This window comes from Mytilus trossulus, chromosome 1 (genome assembly GCF_036588685.1).
Source record: "Mytilus trossulus isolate FHL-02 chromosome 1, PNRI_Mtr1.1.1.hap1, whole genome shotgun sequence".
In the NCBI taxonomy this organism is placed as follows: Eukaryota; Metazoa; Mollusca; class Bivalvia; order Mytilida; family Mytilidae; genus Mytilus; species Mytilus trossulus.
Window position 1 is genome coordinate 5110863 of NC_086373.1, and position 20520 is coordinate 5131382.

Consider the following 20520-nt stretch of genomic DNA (forward strand, 5'->3'; position numbering starts at 1 on the left):
TAAAAGGGCTGTTTAAGCTTTAAAAGCATCATGCTTCCTTCATTTACTTCTTCTTTGGTGTCTTTGCCTTCTTTGGTTTAGCTGCAGCCTTTGTCTTCTTGGGAGATTTTGTGGCTTTCTTTGCAGATTTGGCAGCAGGTTTTGCAGCAGGTTTCTTTGCAGCTGGCTTCTTTGCTTTTGGTTTAGCTGCTTTCTTTTCACCTGCTGGTTTCTTTGCTGCAGGTTTCTTTGCGGCAGTCTTTTTGGTAGGTGTCTTTGCCTTCTTTGGCTTGGCTGCTTTAGGTTTAACTACTTTCTTTGCTGGTTTCTTAGCTGGTTTAGCTACTTCCCCAATCTTAAAGCTTCCAGAAGCGCCGGTACCCTTCGACTGTTTCAAGCTATTGCTCTTCACTCCTGATTTCAGAGCTAACTTCAAGTGAGTGTTGACTGTTTTTGCATCGCTACCAACGCTGAAGTTTGCTAAGATATACTTGAGGATGGCTTGACGGCTGGAGCCTCCACGCTCTTTCAAAGCAGATATAGCCTTTCCGACCATCTCGCTGTATTTTGGATGAGTAGCTACTTTCTTTGGTTTAGCTGCAGCTTTCTTCTTTGGTGACTTAGCTGGGGTCTTTACTACTGGTGCTGGTGCGTCAGACATTTTGCGGCTTTGGTTGTTGAACGATGTGTGCGAATGAACGACAGATTACAATGATATGCAAAAATCACCGACAGTGTGTAATTATCAAACTAACGCGGACCTCGACGAGAGCACCCTTAAACTTTCATGACAATCTAATTCAAACAGATCGACAAGAAAATCTGTGTGCTTGTTCGACAAGTTTTAATCATTTGTTTCAAATAAATTGTACTTTTTGTTATATAAATGATACACGAAAATTTTCAGCAGGAATTTATCTTTCAGAATATGTCATAAGAATTAAACAAAATACCACGAGTGAAGAAATATTTACGATTAATGTACAACTTGTCAATTTCACTCGTGCGATTCTTCATCAGAAAACGTGTTGTATTATTTCACAAAAACTAGATTGTGCCGTAAAAATGATATAAATTTGTAGTAAAATCATTTCTTTATATGTTTTTGCTTTCAGATATACACAGAAATAAAGAGACTTCCCAGAAATTTAGATTTTGCCTTCGATATGAAAGCACACAAAGATGGCAAACTTCGAAACCGGGACTTCCTTGACCGAGATGAAAGACGTTTCAAATATTCGAAGTTTTTACTGGAACTTTACAAACTATAATTATTATTTATTGTTTATTATTTGTTTTTGCTATAATGAATTTTTGCTAATTAGAATCCTTTCAGAAAAAATGTGAATCATATAAGCCCTGGTCAAAAAGAAAGAGGCGATTTCAAATGACGACAAATGGCGGATACCATATTATCACAGACGACCTTTCAAAGACCTAATTTAAAAATATATATATAGCCACATGCATGTGTAAGGAGTGGAATTCTTAAGTGTATATAACTTGACGTGCATGTATTTCACTTAAAAATATTTCAACATGCAGATGGGTATTGAAAACTAAATAAATTTATGAATGATTTATTTTCTGTTTTCTTCATTGATAGCTAAATACATTGAATATTACATCCAAATAAATTAGTAAAAAAAATATTGAACCATTATGTTTGGTAGGAATACAAAATTATACGTAAAAAAATGTCTACAACACCCGGTATTCCCAGGCGGTCACCCATCCAAGTACTAACCGGGCTCGACGTTGCTTAACTTCGGTGATCGGACGAGAACCGGTGTTTTCAACGTGATATGGTCGTAGACACAGAAGTGTTAAAATTTTTGATATATAAGGTTAGGTAGTAGCATTTTTGTCAAAAATTTATATATAATATTTTTTTTCAGAAGCAAAACTTTACACTAATTATATGTTTGTTAGAAATGCAAAATTATAAGAACACAAAAAATGTCTACAACACCCGGTATTCCCAGGCGGTCACCCATCCAAGTACTAACCGGGCTCGACGTTGCTTAACTTCGGTGATCGGACGAGAACCGGTGTTTTCAACGTGATATGGTCGTAGACACAGAAGTGTTAAATTTTTTGATATATAAAGTTAGGAAGTAGCAATTTTGAACAGATCAAGAATTTGTATAAAAAGATTTTTTTTCGGGTTTAAGATAGAAGCAAAACTAAATATTTACTGCACGATCCAGAGTGGAAGATAGTAAAACTTAGCAAGTTCACATGTAGTAGAAATAAATTGCAGAGAAGAAAGAGAGATTTAGAAAATGGAACAAGCTATATTTTATTTGTGACTAATACCATGCAACAATTTCAGATTCTTTTTGAAAAATTTTGGTAGCCCTTAAAAGGGCTGTTTAAGCTTTAAAAGCATCATGCTTCCTTCATTTACTTCTTCTTTGGTGTCTTTGCCTTCTTTGGTTTAGCTGCAGCCTTTGTCTTCTTGGGAGATTTTGTGGCTTTCTTTGCAGATTTGGCAGCAGGTTTTGCAGCAGGTTTCTTTGCAGCTGGCTTCTTTGCTTTTGGTTTAGCTGCTTTCTTTTCACCTGCTGGTTTCTTTGCTGCAGGTTTCTTTGCGGCAGTCTTTTTGGTAGGTGTCTTTGCCTTCTTTGGCTTGGCTGCTTTAGGTTTAACTACTTTCTTTGCTGGTTTCTTAGCTGGTTTAGCTACTTCCCCAATCTTAAAGCTTCCAGAAGCGCCGGTACCCTTCGACTGTTTCAAGCTATTGCTCTTCACTCCTGATTTCAGAGCTAACTTCAAGTGAGTGTTGACTGTTTTTGCATCGCTACCAACGCTGAAGTTTGCTAAGATATACTTGAGGATGGCTTGACGGCTGGAGCCTCCACGCTCTTTCAAAGCAGATATAGCCTTTCCGACCATCTCGCTGTATTTTGGATGAGTAGCTACTTTCTTTGGTTTAGCTGCAGCTTTCTTCTTTGGTGACTTAGCTGGGGTCTTTACTACTGGTGCTGGTGCGTCAGACATTTTGCGGCTTTGGTTGTTGAACGATGTGTGCGAATGAACGACAGATTACAATGATATGCAAAAATCACCGACAGTGTGTAATTATCAAACTAACGCGGACCTCGACGAGAGCACCCTTAAACTTTCATGACAATCTAATTCAAACAGATCGACAAGAAAATCTGTGTGCTTGTTCGACAAGTTTTAATCATTTGTTTCAAATAAATTGTACTTTTTGTTATATAAATGATACACGAAAATTTTCAGCAGGAATTTATCTTTCAGAATATGTCATAAGAATTAAACAAAATACCACGAGTGAAGAAATATTTACGATTAATGTACAACTTGTCAATTTCACTCGTGCGATTCTTCATCAGAAAACGTGTTGTATTATTTCACAAAAACTAGATTGTGCCGTAAAAATGATATAAATTTGTAGTAAAATCATTTCTTTATATGTTTTTGCTTTCAGATATACACAGAAATAAAGAGACTTCCCAGAAATTTAGATTTTGCCTTCGATATGAAAGCACACAAAGATGGCAAACTTCGAAACCGGGACTTCCTTGACCGAGATGAAAGACGTTTCAAATATTCGAAGTTTTTACTGGAACTTTACAAACTATAATTATTATTTATTGTTTATTATTTGTTTTTGCTATAATGAATTTTTGCTAATTAGAATCCTTTCAGAAAAAATGTGAATCATATAAGCCCTGGTCAAAAAGAAAGAGGCGATTTCAAATGACGACAAATGGCGGATACCATATTATCACAGACGACCTTTCAAAGACCTAATTTAAAAATATATATATAGCCACATGCATGTGTAAGGAGTGGAATTCTTAAGTGTATATAACTTGACGTGCATGTATTTCACTTAAAAATATTTCAACATGCAGATGGGTATTGAAAACTAAATAAATTTATGAATGATTTATTTTCTGTTTTCTTCATTGATAGCTAAATACATTGAATATTACATCCAAATAAATTAGTAAAAAAAATATTGAACCATTATGTTTGGTAGGAATACAAAATTATACGTAAAAAAATGTCTACAACACCCGGTATTCCCAGGCGGTCACCCATCCAAGTACTAACCGGGCTCGACGTTGCTTAACTTCGGTGATCGGACGAGAACCGGTGTTTTCAACGTGATATGGTCGTAGACACAGAAGTGTTAAAATTTTTGATATATAAGGTTAGGTAGTAGCATTTTTGTCAAAAATTTATATATAATATTTTTTTTCAGAAGCAAAACTTTACACTAATTATATGTTTGTTAGAAATGCAAAATTATAAGAACACAAAAAATGTCTACAACACCCGGTATTCCCAGGCGGTCACCCATCCAAGTACTAACCGGGCTCGACGTTGCTTAACTTCGGTGATCGGACGAGAACCGGTGTTTTCAACGTGATATGGTCGTAGACACAGAAGTGTTAAATTTTTTGATATATAAAGTTAGGAAGTAGCAATTTTGAACAGATCAAGAATTTGTATAAAAAGATTTTTTTTCGGGTTTAAGATAGAAGCAAAACTAAATATTTACTGCACGATCCAGAGTGGAAGATAGTAAAACTTAGCAAGTTCACATGTAGTAGAAATAAATTGCAGAGAAGAAAGAGAGATTTAGAAAATGGAACAAGCTATATTTTATTTGTGACTAATACCATGCAACAATTTCAGATTCTTTTTGAAAAATTTTGGTAGCCCTTAAAAGGGCTGTTTAAGCTTTAAAAGCATCATGCTTCCTTCATTTACTTCTTCTTTGGTGTCTTTGCCTTCTTTGGTTTAGCTGCAGCCTTTGTCTTCTTGGGAGATTTTGTGGCTTTCTTTGCAGATTTGGCAGCAGGTTTTGCAGCAGGTTTCTTTGCAGCTGGCTTCTTTGCTTTTGGTTTAGCTGCTTTCTTTTCACCTGCTGGTTTCTTTGCTGCAGGTTTCTTTGCGGCAGTCTTTTTGGTAGGTGTCTTTGCCTTCTTTGGCTTGGCTGCTTTAGGTTTAACTACTTTCTTTGCTGGTTTCTTAGCTGGTTTAGCTACTTCCCCAATCTTAAAGCTTCCAGAAGCGCCGGTACCCTTCGACTGTTTCAAGCTATTGCTCTTCACTCCTGATTTCAGAGCTAACTTCAAGTGAGTGTTGACTGTTTTTGCATCGCTACCAACGCTGAAGTTTGCTAAGATATACTTGAGGATGGCTTGACGGCTGGAGCCTCCACGCTCTTTCAAAGCAGATATAGCCTTTCCGACCATCTCGCTGTATTTTGGATGAGTAGCTACTTTCTTTGGTTTAGCTGCAGCTTTCTTCTTTGGTGACTTAGCTGGGGTCTTTACTACTGGTGCTGGTGCGTCAGACATTTTGCGGCTTTGGTTGTTGAACGATGTGTGCGAATGAACGACAGATTACAATGATATGCAAAAATCACCGACAGTGTGTAATTATCAAACTAACGCGGACCTCGACGAGAGCACCCTTAAACTTTCATGACAATCTAATTCAAACAGATCGACAAGAAAATCTGTGTGCTTGTTCGACAAGTTTTAATCATTTGTTTCAAATAAATTGTACTTTTTGTTATATAAATGATACACGAAAATTTTCAGCAGGAATTTATCTTTCAGAATATGTCATAAGAATTAAACAAAATACCACGAGTGAAGAAATATTTACGATTAATGTACAACTTGTCAATTTCACTCGTGCGATTCTTCATCAGAAAACGTGTTGTATTATTTCACAAAAACTAGATTGTGCCGTAAAAATGATATAAATTTGTAGTAAAATCATTTCTTTATATGTTTTTGCTTTCAGATATACACAGAAATAAAGAGACTTCCCAGAAATTTAGATTTTGCCTTCGATATGAAAGCACACAAAGATGGCAAACTTCGAAACCGGGACTTCCTTGACCGAGATGAAAGACGTTTCAAATATTCGAAGTTTTTACTGGAACTTTACAAACTATAATTATTATTTATTGTTTATTATTTGTTTTTGCTATAATGAATTTTTGCTAATTAGAATCCTTTCAGAAAAAATGTGAATCATATAAGCCCTGGTCAAAAAGAAAGAGGCGATTTCAAATGACGACAAATGGCGGATACCATATTATCACAGACGACCTTTCAAAGACCTAATTTAAAAATATATATATAGCCACATGCATGTGTAAGGAGTGGAATTCTTAAGTGTATATAACTTGACGTGCATGTATTTCACTTAAAAATATTTCAACATGCAGATGGGTATTGAAAACTAAATAAATTTATGAATGATTTATTTTCTGTTTTCTTCATTGATAGCTAAATACATTGAATATTACATCCAAATAAATTAGTAAAAAAAATATTGAACCATTATGTTTGGTAGGAATACAAAATTATACGTAAAAAAATGTCTACAACACCCGGTATTCCCAGGCGGTCACCCATCCAAGTACTAACCGGGCTCGACGTTGCTTAACTTCGGTGATCGGACGAGAACCGGTGTTTTCAACGTGATATGGTCGTAGACACAGAAGTGTTAAAATTTTTGATATATAAGGTTAGGTAGTAGCATTTTTGTCAAAAATTTATATATAATATTTTTTTTCAGAAGCAAAACTTTACACTAATTATATGTTTGTTAGAAATGCAAAATTATAAGAACACAAAAAATGTCTACAACACCCGGTATTCCCAGGCGGTCACCCATCCAAGTACTAACCGGGCTCGACGTTGCTTAACTTCGGTGATCGGACGAGAACCGGTGTTTTCAACGTGATATGGTCGTAGACACAGAAGTGTTAAATTTTTTGATATATAAAGTTAGGAAGTAGCAATTTTGAACAGATCAAGAATTTGTATAAAAAGATTTTTTTTCGGGTTTAAGATAGAAGCAAAACTAAATATTTACTGCACGATCCAGAGTGGAAGATAGTAAAACTTAGCAAGTTCACATGTAGTAGAAATAAATTGCAGAGAAGAAAGAGAGATTTAGAAAATGGAACAAGCTATATTTTATTTGTGACTAATACCATGCAACAATTTCAGATTCTTTTTGAAAAATTTTGGTAGCCCTTAAAAGGGCTGTTTAAGCTTTAAAAGCATCATGCTTCCTTCATTTACTTCTTCTTTGGTGTCTTTGCCTTCTTTGGTTTAGCTGCAGCCTTTGTCTTCTTGGGAGATTTTGTGGCTTTCTTTGCAGATTTGGCAGCAGGTTTTGCAGCAGGTTTCTTTGCAGCTGGCTTCTTTGCTTTTGGTTTAGCTGCTTTCTTTTCACCTGCTGGTTTCTTTGCTGCAGGTTTCTTTGCGGCAGTCTTTTTGGTAGGTGTCTTTGCCTTCTTTGGCTTGGCTGCTTTAGGTTTAACTACTTTCTTTGCTGGTTTCTTAGCTGGTTTAGCTACTTCCCCAATCTTAAAGCTTCCAGAAGCGCCGGTACCCTTCGACTGTTTCAAGCTATTGCTCTTCACTCCTGATTTCAGAGCTAACTTCAAGTGAGTGTTGACTGTTTTTGCATCGCTACCAACGCTGAAGTTTGCTAAGATATACTTGAGGATGGCTTGACGGCTGGAGCCTCCACGCTCTTTCAAAGCAGATATAGCCTTTCCGACCATCTCGCTGTATTTTGGATGAGTAGCTACTTTCTTTGGTTTAGCTGCAGCTTTCTTCTTTGGTGACTTAGCTGGGGTCTTTACTACTGGTGCTGGTGCGTCAGACATTTTGCGGCTTTGGTTGTTGAACGATGTGTGCGAATGAACGACAGATTACAATGATATGCAAAAATCACCGACAGTGTGTAATTATCAAACTAACGCGGACCTCGACGAGAGCACCCTTAAACTTTCATGACAATCTAATTCAAACAGATCGACAAGAAAATCTGTGTGCTTGTTCGACAAGTTTTAATCATTTGTTTCAAATAAATTGTACTTTTTGTTATATAAATGATACACGAAAATTTTCAGCAGGAATTTATCTTTCAGAATATGTCATAAGAATTAAACAAAATACCACGAGTGAAGAAATATTTACGATTAATGTACAACTTGTCAATTTCACTCGTGCGATTCTTCATCAGAAAACGTGTTGTATTATTTCACAAAAACTAGATTGTGCCGTAAAAATGATATAAATTTGTAGTAAAATCATTTCTTTATATGTTTTTGCTTTCAGATATACACAGAAATAAAGAGACTTCCCAGAAATTTAGATTTTGCCTTCGATATGAAAGCACACAAAGATGGCAAACTTCGAAACCGGGACTTCCTTGACCGAGATGAAAGACGTTTCAAATATTCGAAGTTTTTACTGGAACTTTACAAACTATAATTATTATTTATTGTTTATTATTTGTTTTTGCTATAATGAATTTTTGCTAATTAGAATCCTTTCAGAAAAAATGTGAATCATATAAGCCCTGGTCAAAAAGAAAGAGGCGATTTCAAATGACGACAAATGGCGGATACCATATTATCACAGACGACCTTTCAAAGACCTAATTTAAAAATATATATAGCCACATGCATGTGTAAGGAGTGGAATTCTTAAGTGTATATAACTTGACGTGCATGTATTTCACTTAAAAATATTTCAACATGCAGATGGGTATTGAAAACTAAATAAATTTATGAATGATTTATTTTCTGTTTTCTTCATTGATAGCTAAATACATTGAATATTACATCCAAATAAATTAGTAAAAAAAATATTGAACCATTATGTTTGGTAGGAATACAAAATTATACGTAAAAAAATGTCTACAACACCCGGTATTCCCAGGCGGTCACCCATCCAAGTACTAACCGGGCTCGACGTTGCTTAACTTCGGTGATCGGACGAGAACCGGTGTTTTCAACGTGATATGGTCGTAGACACAGAAGTGTTAAAATTTTTGATATATAAGGTTAGGTAGTAGCATTTTTGTCAAAAATTTATATATAATATTTTTTTTCAGAAGCAAAACTTTACACTAATTATATGTTTGTTAGAAATGCAAAATTATAAGAACACAAAAAATGTCTACAACACCCGGTATTCCCAGGCGGTCACCCATCCAAGTACTAACCGGGCTCGACGTTGCTTAACTTCGGTGATCGGACGAGAACCGGTGTTTTCAACGTGATATGGTCGTAGACACAGAAGTGTTAAATTTTTTGATATATAAAGTTAGGAAGTAGCAATTTTGAACAGATCAAGAATTTGTATAAAAAGATTTTTTTTCGGGTTTAAGATAGAAGCAAAACTAAATATTTACTGCACGATCCAGAGTGGAAGATAGTAAAACTTAGCAAGTTCACATGTAGTAGAAATAAATTGCAGAGAAGAAAGAGAGATTTAGAAAATGGAACAAGCTATATTTTATTTGTGACTAATACCATGCAACAATTTCAGATTCTTTTTGAAAAATTTTGGTAGCCCTTAAAAGGGCTGTTTAAGCTTTAAAAGCATCATGCTTCCTTCATTTACTTCTTCTTTGGTGTCTTTGCCTTCTTTGGTTTAGCTGCAGCCTTTGTCTTCTTGGGAGATTTTGTGGCTTTCTTTGCAGATTTGGCAGCAGGTTTTGCAGCAGGTTTCTTTGCAGCTGGCTTCTTTGCTTTTGGTTTAGCTGCTTTCTTTTCACCTGCTGGTTTCTTTGCTGCAGGTTTCTTTGCGGCAGTCTTTTTGGTAGGTGTCTTTGCCTTCTTTGGCTTGGCTGCTTTAGGTTTAACTACTTTCTTTGCTGGTTTCTTAGCTGGTTTAGCTACTTCCCCAATCTTAAAGCTTCCAGAAGCGCCGGTACCCTTCGACTGTTTCAAGCTATTGCTCTTCACTCCTGATTTCAGAGCTAACTTCAAGTGAGTGTTGACTGTTTTTGCATCGCTACCAACGCTGAAGTTTGCTAAGATATACTTGAGGATGGCTTGACGGCTGGAGCCTCCACGCTCTTTCAAAGCAGATATAGCCTTTCCGACCATCTCGCTGTATTTTGGATGAGTAGCTACTTTCTTTGGTTTAGCTGCAGCTTTCTTCTTTGGTGACTTAGCTGGGGTCTTTACTACTGGTGCTGGTGCGTCAGACATTTTGCGGCTTTGGTTGTTGAACGATGTGTGCGAATGAACGACAGATTACAATGATATGCAAAAATCACCGACAGTGTGTAATTATCAAACTAACGCGGACCTCGACGAGAGCACCCTTAAACTTTCATGACAATCTAATTCAAACAGATCGACAAGAAAATCTGTGTGCTTGTTCGACAAGTTTTAATCATTTGTTTCAAATAAATTGTACTTTTTGTTATATAAATGATACACGAAAATTTTCAGCAGGAATTTATCTTTCAGAATATGTCATAAGAATTAAACAAAATACCACGAGTGAAGAAATATTTACGATTAATGTACAACTTGTCAATTTCACTCGTGCGATTCTTCATCAGAAAACGTGTTGTATTATTTCACAAAAACTAGATTGTGCCGTAAAAATGATATAAATTTGTAGTAAAATCATTTCTTTATATGTTTTTGCTTTCAGATATACACAGAAATAAAGAGACTTCCCAGAAATTTAGATTTTGCCTTCGATATGAAAGCACACAAAGATGGCAAACTTCGAAACCGGGACTTCCTTGACCGAGATGAAAGACGTTTCAAATATTCGAAGTTTTTACTGGAACTTTACAAACTATAATTATTATTTATTGTTTATTATTTGTTTTTGCTATAATGAATTTTTGCTAATTAGAATCCTTTCAGAAAAAATGTGAATCATATAAGCCCTGGTCAAAAAGAAAGAGGCGATTTCAAATGACGACAAATGGCGGATACCATATTATCACAGACGACCTTTCAAAGACCTAATTTAAAAATATATATATAGCCACATGCATGTGTAAGGAGTGGAATTCTTAAGTGTATATAACTTGACGTGCATGTATTTCACTTAAAAATATTTCAACATGCAGATGGGTATTGAAAACTAAATAAATTTATGAATGATTTATTTTCTGTTTTCTTCATTGATAGCTAAATACATTGAATATTACATCCAAATAAATTAGTAAAAAAAATATTGAACCATTATGTTTGGTAGGAATACAAAATTATACGTAAAAAAATGTCTACAACACCCGGTATTCCCAGGCGGTCACCCATCCAAGTACTAACCGGGCTCGACGTTGCTTAACTTCGGTGATCGGACGAGAACCGGTGTTTTCAACGTGATATGGTCGTAGACACAGAAGTGTTAAAATTTTTGATATATAAGGTTAGGTAGTAGCATTTTTGTCAAAAATTTATATATAATATTTTTTTTCAGAAGCAAAACTTTACACTAATTATATGTTTGTTAGAAATGCAAAATTATAAGAACACAAAAAATGTCTACAACACCCGGTATTCCCAGGCGGTCACCCATCCAAGTACTAACCGGGCTCGACGTTGCTTAACTTCGGTGATCGGACGAGAACCGGTGTTTTCAACGTGATATGGTCGTAGACACAGAAGTGTTAAATTTTTTGATATATAAAGTTAGGAAGTAGCAATTTTGAACAGATCAAGAATTTGTATAAAAAGATTTTTTTTCGGGTTTAAGATAGAAGCAAAACTAAATATTTACTGCACGATCCAGAGTGGAAGATAGTAAAACTTAGCAAGTTCACATGTAGTAGAAATAAATTGCAGAGAAGAAAGAGAGATTTAGAAAATGGAACAAGCTATATTTTATTTGTGACTAATACCATGCAACAATTTCAGATTCTTTTTGAAAAATTTTGGTAGCCCTTAAAAGGGCTGTTTAAGCTTTAAAAGCATCATGCTTCCTTCATTTACTTCTTCTTTGGTGTCTTTGCCTTCTTTGGTTTAGCTGCAGCCTTTGTCTTCTTGGGAGATTTTGTGGCTTTCTTTGCAGATTTGGCAGCAGGTTTTGCAGCAGGTTTCTTTGCAGCTGGCTTCTTTGCTTTTGGTTTAGCTGCTTTCTTTTCACCTGCTGGTTTCTTTGCTGCAGGTTTCTTTGCGGCAGTCTTTTTGGTAGGTGTCTTTGCCTTCTTTGGCTTGGCTGCTTTAGGTTTAACTACTTTCTTTGCTGGTTTCTTAGCTGGTTTAGCTACTTCCCCAATCTTAAAGCTTCCAGAAGCGCCGGTACCCTTCGACTGTTTCAAGCTATTGCTCTTCACTCCTGATTTCAGAGCTAACTTCAAGTGAGTGTTGACTGTTTTTGCATCGCTACCAACGCTGAAGTTTGCTAAGATATACTTGAGGATGGCTTGACGGCTGGAGCCTCCACGCTCTTTCAAAGCAGATATAGCCTTTCCGACCATCTCGCTGTATTTTGGATGAGTAGCTACTTTCTTTGGTTTAGCTGCAGCTTTCTTCTTTGGTGACTTAGCTGGGGTCTTTACTACTGGTGCTGGTGCGTCAGACATTTTGCGGCTTTGGTTGTTGAACGATGTGTGCGAATGAACGACAGATTACAATGATATGCAAAAATCACCGACAGTGTGTAATTATCAAACTAACGCGGACCTCGACGAGAGCACCCTTAAACTTTCATGACAATCTAATTCAAACAGATCGACAAGAAAATCTGTGTGCTTGTTCGACAAGTTTTAATCATTTGTTTCAAATAAATTGTACTTTTTGTTATATAAATGATACACGAAAATTTTCAGCAGGAATTTATCTTTCAGAATATGTCATAAGAATTAAACAAAATACCACGAGTGAAGAAATATTTACGATTAATGTACAACTTGTCAATTTCACTCGTGCGATTCTTCATCAGAAAACGTGTTGTATTATTTCACAAAAACTAGATTGTGCCGTAAAAATGATATAAATTTGTAGTAAAATCATTTCTTTATATGTTTTTGCTTTCAGATATACACAGAAATAAAGAGACTTCCCAGAAATTTAGATTTTGCCTTCGATATGAAAGCACACAAAGATGGCAAACTTCGAAACCGGGACTTCCTTGACCGAGATGAAAGACGTTTCAAATATTCGAAGTTTTTACTGGAACTTTACAAACTATAATTATTATTTATTGTTTATTATTTGTTTTTGCTATAATGAATTTTTGCTAATTAGAATCCTTTCAGAAAAAATGTGAATCATATAAGCCCTGGTCAAAAAGAAAGAGGCGATTTCAAATGACGACAAATGGCGGATACCATATTATCACAGACGACCTTTCAAAGACCTAATTTAAAAATATATATATAGCCACATGCATGTGTAAGGAGTGGAATTCTTAAGTGTATATAACTTGACGTGCATGTATTTCACTTAAAAATATTTCAACATGCAGATGGGTATTGAAAACTAAATAAATTTATGAATGATTTATTTTCTGTTTTCTTCATTGATAGCTAAATACATTGAATATTACATCCAAATAAATTAGTAAAAAAAATATTGAACCATTATGTTTGGTAGGAATACAAAATTATACGTAAAAAAATGTCTACAACACCCGGTATTCCCAGGCGGTCACCCATCCAAGTACTAACCGGGCTCGACGTTGCTTAACTTCGGTGATCGGACGAGAACCGGTGTTTTCAACGTGATATGGTCGTAGACACAGAAGTGTTAAAATTTTTGATATATAAGGTTAGGTAGTAGCATTTTTGTCAAAAATTTATATATAATATTTTTTTTCAGAAGCAAAACTTTACACTAATTATATGTTTGTTAGAAATGCAAAATTATAAGAACACAAAAAATGTCTACAACACCCGGTATTCCCAGGCGGTCACCCATCCAAGTACTAACCGGGCTCGACGTTGCTTAACTTCGGTGATCGGACGAGAACCGGTGTTTTCAACGTGATATGGTCGTAGACACAGAAGTGTTAAATTTTTTGATATATAAAGTTAGGAAGTAGCAATTTTGAACAGATCAAGAATTTGTATAAAAAGATTTTTTTTCGGGTTTAAGATAGAAGCAAAACTAAATATTTACTGCACGATCCAGAGTGGAAGATAGTAAAACTTAGCAAGTTCACATGTAGTAGAAATAAATTGCAGAGAAGAAAGAGAGATTTAGAAAATGGAACAAGCTATATTTTATTTGTGACTAATACCATGCAACAATTTCAGATTCTTTTTGAAAAATTTTGGTAGCCCTTAAAAGGGCTGTTTAAGCTTTAAAAGCATCATGCTTCCTTCATTTACTTCTTCTTTGGTGTCTTTGCCTTCTTTGGTTTAGCTGCAGCCTTTGTCTTCTTGGGAGATTTTGTGGCTTTCTTTGCAGATTTGGCAGCAGGTTTTGCAGCAGGTTTCTTTGCAGCTGGCTTCTTTGCTTTTGGTTTAGCTGCTTTCTTTTCACCTGCTGGTTTCTTTGCTGCAGGTTTCTTTGCGGCAGTCTTTTTGGTAGGTGTCTTTGCCTTCTTTGGCTTGGCTGCTTTAGGTTTAACTACTTTCTTTGCTGGTTTCTTAGCTGGTTTAGCTACTTCCCCAATCTTAAAGCTTCCAGAAGCGCCGGTACCCTTCGACTGTTTCAAGCTATTGCTCTTCACTCCTGATTTCAGAGCTAACTTCAAGTGAGTGTTGACTGTTTTTGCATCGCTACCAACGCTGAAGTTTGCTAAGATATACTTGAGGATGGCTTGACGGCTGGAGCCTCCACGCTCTTTCAAAGCAGATATAGCCTTTCCGACCATCTCGCTGTATTTTGGATGAGTAGCTACTTTCTTTGGTTTAGCTGCAGCTTTCTTCTTTGGTGACTTAGCTGGGGTCTTTACTACTGGTGCTGGTGCGTCAGACATTTTGCGGCTTTGGTTGTTGAACGATGTGTGCGAATGAACGACAGATTACAATGATATGCAAAAATCACCGACAGTGTGTAATTATCAAACTAACGCGGACCTCGACGAGAGCACCCTTAAACTTTCATGACAATCTAATTCAAACAGATCGACAAGAAAATCTGTGTGCTTGTTCGACAAGTTTTAATCATTTGTTTCAAATAAATTGTACTTTTTGTTATATAAATGATACACGAAAATTTTCAGCAGGAATTTATCTTTCAGAATATGTCATAAGAATTAAACAAAATACCACGAGTGAAGAAATATTTACGATTAATGTACAACTTGTCAATTTCACTCGTGCGATTCTTCATCAGAAAACGTGTTGTATTATTTCACAAAAACTAGATTGTGCCGTAAAAATGATATAAATTTGTAGTAAAATCATTTCTTTATATGTTTTTGCTTTCAGATATACACAGAAATAAAGAGACTTCCCAGAAATTTAGATTTTGCCTTCGATATGAAAGCACACAAAGATGGCAAACTTCGAAACCGGGACTTCCTTGACCGAGATGAAAGACGTTTCAAATATTCGAAGTTTTTACTGGAACTTTACAAACTATAATTATTATTTATTGTTTATTATTTGTTTTTGCTATAATGAATTTTTGCTAATTAGAATCCTTTCAGAAAAAATGTGAATCATATAAGCCCTGGTCAAAAAGAAAGAGGCGATTTCAAATGACGACAAATGGCGGATACCATATTATCACAGACGACCTTTCAAAGACCTAATTTAAAAATATATATATAGCCACATGCATGTGTAAGGAGTGGAATTCTTAAGTGTATATAACTTGACGTGCATGTATTTCACTTAAAAATATTTCAACATGCAGATGGGTATTGAAAACTAAATAAATTTATGAATGATTTATTTTCTGTTTTCTTCATTGATAGCTAAATACATTGAATATTACATCCAAATAAATTAGTAAAAAAAATATTGAACCATTATGTTTGGTAGGAATACAAAATTATACGTAAAAAAATGTCTACAACACCCGGTATTCCCAGGCGGTCACCCATCCAAGTACTAACCGGGCTCGACGTTGCTTAACTTCGGTGATCGGACGAGAACCGGTGTTTTCAACGTGATATGGTCGTAGACACAGAAGTGTTAAAATTTTTGATATATAAGGTTAGGTAGTAGCATTTTTGTCAAAAATTTATATATAATATTTTTTTTCAGAAGCAAAACTTTACACTAATTATATGTTTGTTAGAAATGCAAAATTATAAGAACACAAAAAATGTCTACAACACCCGGTATTCCCAGGCGGTCACCCATCCAAGTACTAACCGGGCTCGACGTTGCTTAACTTCGGTGATCGGACGAGAACCGGTGTTTTCAACGTGATATGGTCGTAGACACAGAAGTGTTAAATTTTTTGATATATAAAGTTAGGAAGTAGCAATTTTGAACAGATCAAGAATTTGTATAAAAAGATTTTTTTTCGGGTTTAAGATAGAAGCAAAACTAAATATTTACTGCACGATCCAGAGTGGAAGATAGTAAAACTTAGCAAGTTCACATGTAGTAGAAATAAATTGCAGAGAAGAAAGAGAGATTTAGAAAATGGAACAAGCTATATTTTATTTGTGACTAATACCATGCAACAATTTCAGATTCTTTTTGAAAAATTTTGGTAGCCCTTAAAAGGGCTGTTTAAGCTTTAAAAGCATCATGCTTCCTTCATTTACTTCTTCTTTGGTGTCTTTGCCTTCTTTGGTTTAGCTGCAGCCTTTGTCTTCTTGGGAGATTTTGTGGCTTTCTTTGCAGATTTGGCAGCAGGTTTTGCAGCAGGTTTCTTTGCAGCTGGCTTCTTTGCTTTTGGTTTAGCTGCTTTCTTTTCACCTGCTGGTTTCTTTGCTGCAGGTTTCTTTGCGGCAGTCTTTTTGGTAGGTGTCTTTGCCTTCTTTGGCTTGGCTGCTTTAGGTTTAACTACTTTCTTTGCTGGTTTCTTAGCTGGTTTAGCTACTTCCCCAATCTTAAAGCTTCCAGAAGCGCCGGTACCCTTCGACTGTTTCAAGCTATTGCTCTTCACTCCTGATTTCAGAGCTAACTTCAAGTGAGTGTTGACTGTTTTTGCATCGCTACCAACGCTGAAGTTTGCTAAGATATACTTGAGGATGGCTTGACGGCTGGAGCCTCCACGCTCTTTCAAAGCAGATATAGCCTTTCCGACCATCTCGCTGTATTTTGGATGAGTAGCTACTTTCTTTGGTTTAGCTGCAGCTTTCTTCTTTGGTGACTTAGCTGGGGTCTTTACTACTGGTGCTGGTGCGTCAGACATTTTGCGGCTTTGGTTGTTGAACGATGTGTGCGAATGAACGACAGATTACAATGATATGCAAAAATCACCGACAGTGTGTAATTATCAAACTAACGCGGACCTCGACGAGAGCACCCTTAAACTTTCATGACAATCTAATTCAAACAGATCGACAAGAAAATCTGTGTGCTTGTTCGACAAGTTTTAATCATTTGTTTCAAATAAATTGTACTTTTTGTTATATAAATGATACACGAAAATTTTCAGCAGGAATTTATCTTTCAGAATATGTCATAAGAATTAAACAAAATACCACGAGTGAAGAAATATTTACGATTAATGTACAACTTGTCAATTTCACTCGTGCGATTCTTCATCAGAAAACGTGTTGTATTATTTCACAAAAACTAGATTGTGCCGTAAAAATGATATAAATTTGTAGTAAAATCATTTCTTTATATGTTTTTGCTTTCAGATATACACAGAAATAAAGAGACTTCCCAGAAATTTAGATTTTGCCTTCGATATGAAAGCACACAAAGATGGCAAACTTCGAAACCGGGACTTCCTTGACCGAGATGAAAGACGTTTCAAATATTCGAAGTTTTTACTGGAACTTTACAAACTATAATTATTATTTATTGTTTATTATTTGTTTTTGCTATAATGAATTTTTGCTAATTAGAATCCTTTCAGAAAAAATGTGAATCATATAAGCCCTGGTCAAAAAGAAAGAGGCGATTTCAAATGACGACAAATGGCGGATACCATATTATCACAGACGACCTTTCAAAGACCTAATTTAAAAATATATATATAGCCACATGCATGTGTAAGGAGTGGAATTCTTAAGTGTATATAACTTGACGTGCATGTATTTCACTTAAAAATATTTCAACATGCAGATGGGTATTGAAAACTAAATAAATTTATGAATGATTTATTTTCTGTTTTCTTCATTGATAGCTAAATACATTGAATATTACATCCAAATAAATTAGTAAAAAAAATATTGAACCATTATGTTTGGTAGGAATACAAAATTATACGTAAAAAAATGTCTACAACACCCGGTATTCCCAGGCGGTCACCCATCCAAGTACTAACCGGGCTCGACGTTGCTTAACTTCGGTGATCGGACGAGAACCGGTGTTTTCAACGTGATATGGTCGTAGACACAGAAGTGTTAAAATTTTTGATATATAAGGTTAGGTAGTAGCATTTTTGTCAAAAATTTATATATAATATTTTTTTTCAGAAGCAAAACTTTACACTAATTATATGTTTGTTAGAAATGCAAAATTATAAGAACACAAAAAATGTCTACAACACCCGGTATTCCCAGGCGGTCACCCATCCAAGTACTAACCGGGCTCGACGTTGCTTAACTTCGGTGATCGGACGAGAACCGGTGTTTTCAACGTGATATGGTCGTAGACACAGAAGTGTTAAATTTTTTGATATATAAAGTTAGGAAGTAGCAATTTTGAACAGATCAAGAATTTGTATAAAAAGATTTTTTTTCGGGTTTAAGATAGAAGCAAAACTAAATATTTACTGCACGATCCAGAGTGGAAGATAGTAAAACTTAGCAAGTTCACATGTAGTAGAAATAAATTGCAGAGAAGAAAGAGAGATTTAGAAAATGGAACAAGCTATATTTTATTTGTGACTAATACCATGCAACAATTTCAGATTCTTTTTGAAAAATTTTGGTAGCCCTTAAAAGGGCTGTTTAAGCTTTAAAAGCATCATGCTTCCTTCATTTACTTCTTCTTTGGTGTCTTTGCCTTCTTTGGTTTAGCTGCAGCCTTTGTCTTCTTGGGAGATTTTGTGGCTTTCTTTGCAGATTTGGCAGCAGGTTTTGCAGCAGGTTTCTTTGCAGCTGGCTTCTTTGCTTTTGGTTTAGCTGCTTTCTTTTCACCTGCTGGTTTCTTTGCTGCAGGTTTCTTTGCGGCAGTCTTTTTGGTAGGTGTCTTTGCCTTCTTTGGCTTGGCTGCTTTAGGTTTAACTACTTTCTTTGCTGGTTTCTTAGCTGGTTTAGCTACTTCCCCAATCTTAAAGCTTCCAGAAGCGCCGGTACCCTTCGACTGTTTCAAGCTATTGCTCTTCACTCCTGATTTCAGAGCTAACTTCAAGTGAGTGTTGACTGTTTTTGCATCGCTACCAACGCTGAAGTTTGCTAAGATATACTTGAGGATGGCTTGACGGCTGGAGCCTCCACGCTCTTTCAAAGCAGATATAGCCTTTCCGACCATCTCGCTGTATTTTGGATGAGTAGCTACTTTCTTTGGTTTAGCTGCAGCTTTCTTCTTTGGTGACTTAGCTGGGGTCTTTACTACTGGTGCTGGTGCGTCAGACATTTTGCGGCTTTGGTTGTTGAACGATGTGTGCGAATGAACGACAGATTACAATGATATGCAAAAATCACCGACAGTGTGTAATTATCAAACTAACGCGGACCTCGACGAGAGCACCCTTAAACTTTCATGACAATCTAATTCAAACAGATCGACAAGAAAATCTGTGTGCTTGTTCGACAAGTTTTAATCATTTGTTTCAAATAAATTGTACTTTTTGTTATATAAATGATACACGAAAATTTTCAGCAGGAATTTATCTTTCAGAATATGTCATAAGAATTAAACAAAATACCACGAGTGAAGAAATATTTACGATTAATGTACAACTTGTCAATTTCACTCGTGCGATTCTTCATCAGAAAACGTGTTGTATTATTTCACAAAAACTAGATTGTGCCGTAAAAATGATATAAATTTGTAGTAAAATCATTTCTTTATATGTTTTTGCTTTCAGATATACACAGAAATAAAGAGACTTCCCAGAAATTTAGATTTTGCCTTCGATATGAAAGCACACAAAGATGGCAAACTTCGAAACCGGGACTTCCTTGACCGAGATGAAAGACGTTTCAAATATTCGAAGTTTTTACTGGAACTTTACAAACTATAATTATTATTTATTGTTTATTATTTGTTTTTGCTATAATGAATTTTTGCTAATTAGAATCCTTTCAGAAAAAATGTGAATCATATAAGCCCTGGTCAAAAAGAAAGAGGCGATTTCAAATGACGACAAATGGCGGATACCATATTATCACAGACGACCTTTCAAAGACCTAATTTAAAAATATATATATAGCCACATGCATGTGTAAGGAGTGGAATTCTTAAGTGTATATAACTTGACGTGCATGTATTTCACTTAAAAATATTTCAACATGCAGATGGGTATTGAAAACTAAATAAATTTATGAATGATTTATTTTCTGTTTTCTTCATTGATAGCTAAATACATTGAATATTACATCCAAATAAATTAGTAAAAAAAATATTGAACCATTATGTTTGGTAGGAATACAAAATTATACGTAAAAAAATGTCTACAACACCCGGTATTCCCAGGCGGTCACCCATCCAAGTACTAACCGGGCTCGACGTTGCTTAACTTCGGTGATCGGACGAGAACCGGTGTTTTCAACGTGATAT

At 35.6% G+C, this 20520-nt stretch overlaps 16 non-coding genes and 1 pseudogene across 16 annotated transcripts; all 17 read right to left on the reverse strand.

The window, feature by feature from the left end:
• Positions 1 to 1677: 1677 nt before the first annotated feature.
• On the reverse strand, positions 1678 to 1796 carry LOC134700698 (5S ribosomal RNA). Its single transcript, XR_010103959.1, has one exon. It is a non-coding gene; the product is annotated as a 5S ribosomal RNA (ribosomal RNA).
• Positions 1797 to 1939: 143 nt separating this feature from the next.
• On the reverse strand, positions 1940 to 2058 carry LOC134700709 (5S ribosomal RNA). Its single transcript, XR_010103960.1, has one exon. It is a non-coding gene; the product is annotated as a 5S ribosomal RNA (ribosomal RNA).
• Positions 2059 to 4019: 1961 nt separating this feature from the next.
• LOC134700720 (5S ribosomal RNA) lies at positions 4020 to 4138 on the reverse strand. Its single transcript, XR_010103961.1, has one exon. It is a non-coding gene; the product is annotated as a 5S ribosomal RNA (ribosomal RNA).
• Positions 4139 to 4281: 143 nt separating this feature from the next.
• On the reverse strand, positions 4282 to 4400 carry LOC134700731 (5S ribosomal RNA). Its single transcript, XR_010103962.1, has one exon. It is a non-coding gene; the product is annotated as a 5S ribosomal RNA (ribosomal RNA).
• Positions 4401 to 6361: 1961 nt separating this feature from the next.
• LOC134700742 (5S ribosomal RNA) lies at positions 6362 to 6480 on the reverse strand. The gene has a single exon (XR_010103963.1). It is a non-coding gene; the product is annotated as a 5S ribosomal RNA (ribosomal RNA).
• A 143-nt stretch (positions 6481 to 6623) lies between these two features.
• On the reverse strand, positions 6624 to 6742 carry LOC134700753 (5S ribosomal RNA). The gene has a single exon (XR_010103964.1). It is a non-coding gene; the product is annotated as a 5S ribosomal RNA (ribosomal RNA).
• Positions 6743 to 8701: 1959 nt separating this feature from the next.
• LOC134700766 (5S ribosomal RNA) lies at positions 8702 to 8820 on the reverse strand. The gene has a single exon (XR_010103965.1). It is a non-coding gene; the product is annotated as a 5S ribosomal RNA (ribosomal RNA).
• A 143-nt stretch (positions 8821 to 8963) lies between these two features.
• On the reverse strand, positions 8964 to 9082 carry LOC134700788 (5S ribosomal RNA). Its single transcript, XR_010103967.1, has one exon. It is a non-coding gene; the product is annotated as a 5S ribosomal RNA (ribosomal RNA).
• A 1961-nt stretch (positions 9083 to 11043) lies between these two features.
• LOC134700799 (5S ribosomal RNA) lies at positions 11044 to 11162 on the reverse strand. The gene has a single exon (XR_010103968.1). It is a non-coding gene; the product is annotated as a 5S ribosomal RNA (ribosomal RNA).
• A 143-nt stretch (positions 11163 to 11305) lies between these two features.
• On the reverse strand, positions 11306 to 11424 carry LOC134700810 (5S ribosomal RNA). Its single transcript, XR_010103969.1, has one exon. It is a non-coding gene; the product is annotated as a 5S ribosomal RNA (ribosomal RNA).
• A 1961-nt stretch (positions 11425 to 13385) lies between these two features.
• On the reverse strand, positions 13386 to 13504 carry LOC134700821 (5S ribosomal RNA). Its single transcript, XR_010103970.1, has one exon. It is a non-coding gene; the product is annotated as a 5S ribosomal RNA (ribosomal RNA).
• Positions 13505 to 13647: 143 nt separating this feature from the next.
• Positions 13648 to 13766, reverse strand: LOC134700832 (5S ribosomal RNA). Its single transcript, XR_010103971.1, has one exon. It is a non-coding gene; the product is annotated as a 5S ribosomal RNA (ribosomal RNA).
• A 1961-nt stretch (positions 13767 to 15727) lies between these two features.
• LOC134700843 (5S ribosomal RNA) lies at positions 15728 to 15846 on the reverse strand. Its single transcript, XR_010103972.1, has one exon. It is a non-coding gene; the product is annotated as a 5S ribosomal RNA (ribosomal RNA).
• Positions 15847 to 15989: 143 nt separating this feature from the next.
• LOC134700847 (5S ribosomal RNA) lies at positions 15990 to 16108 on the reverse strand. Its single transcript, XR_010103975.1, has one exon. It is a non-coding gene; the product is annotated as a 5S ribosomal RNA (ribosomal RNA).
• A 1961-nt stretch (positions 16109 to 18069) lies between these two features.
• Positions 18070 to 18188, reverse strand: LOC134700852 (5S ribosomal RNA). The gene has a single exon (XR_010103976.1). It is a non-coding gene; the product is annotated as a 5S ribosomal RNA (ribosomal RNA).
• A 143-nt stretch (positions 18189 to 18331) lies between these two features.
• On the reverse strand, positions 18332 to 18450 carry LOC134700859 (5S ribosomal RNA). The gene has a single exon (XR_010103977.1). It is a non-coding gene; the product is annotated as a 5S ribosomal RNA (ribosomal RNA).
• A 1961-nt stretch (positions 18451 to 20411) lies between these two features.
• Positions 20412 to 20520, reverse strand: LOC134702771 (5S ribosomal RNA; annotated as a pseudogene).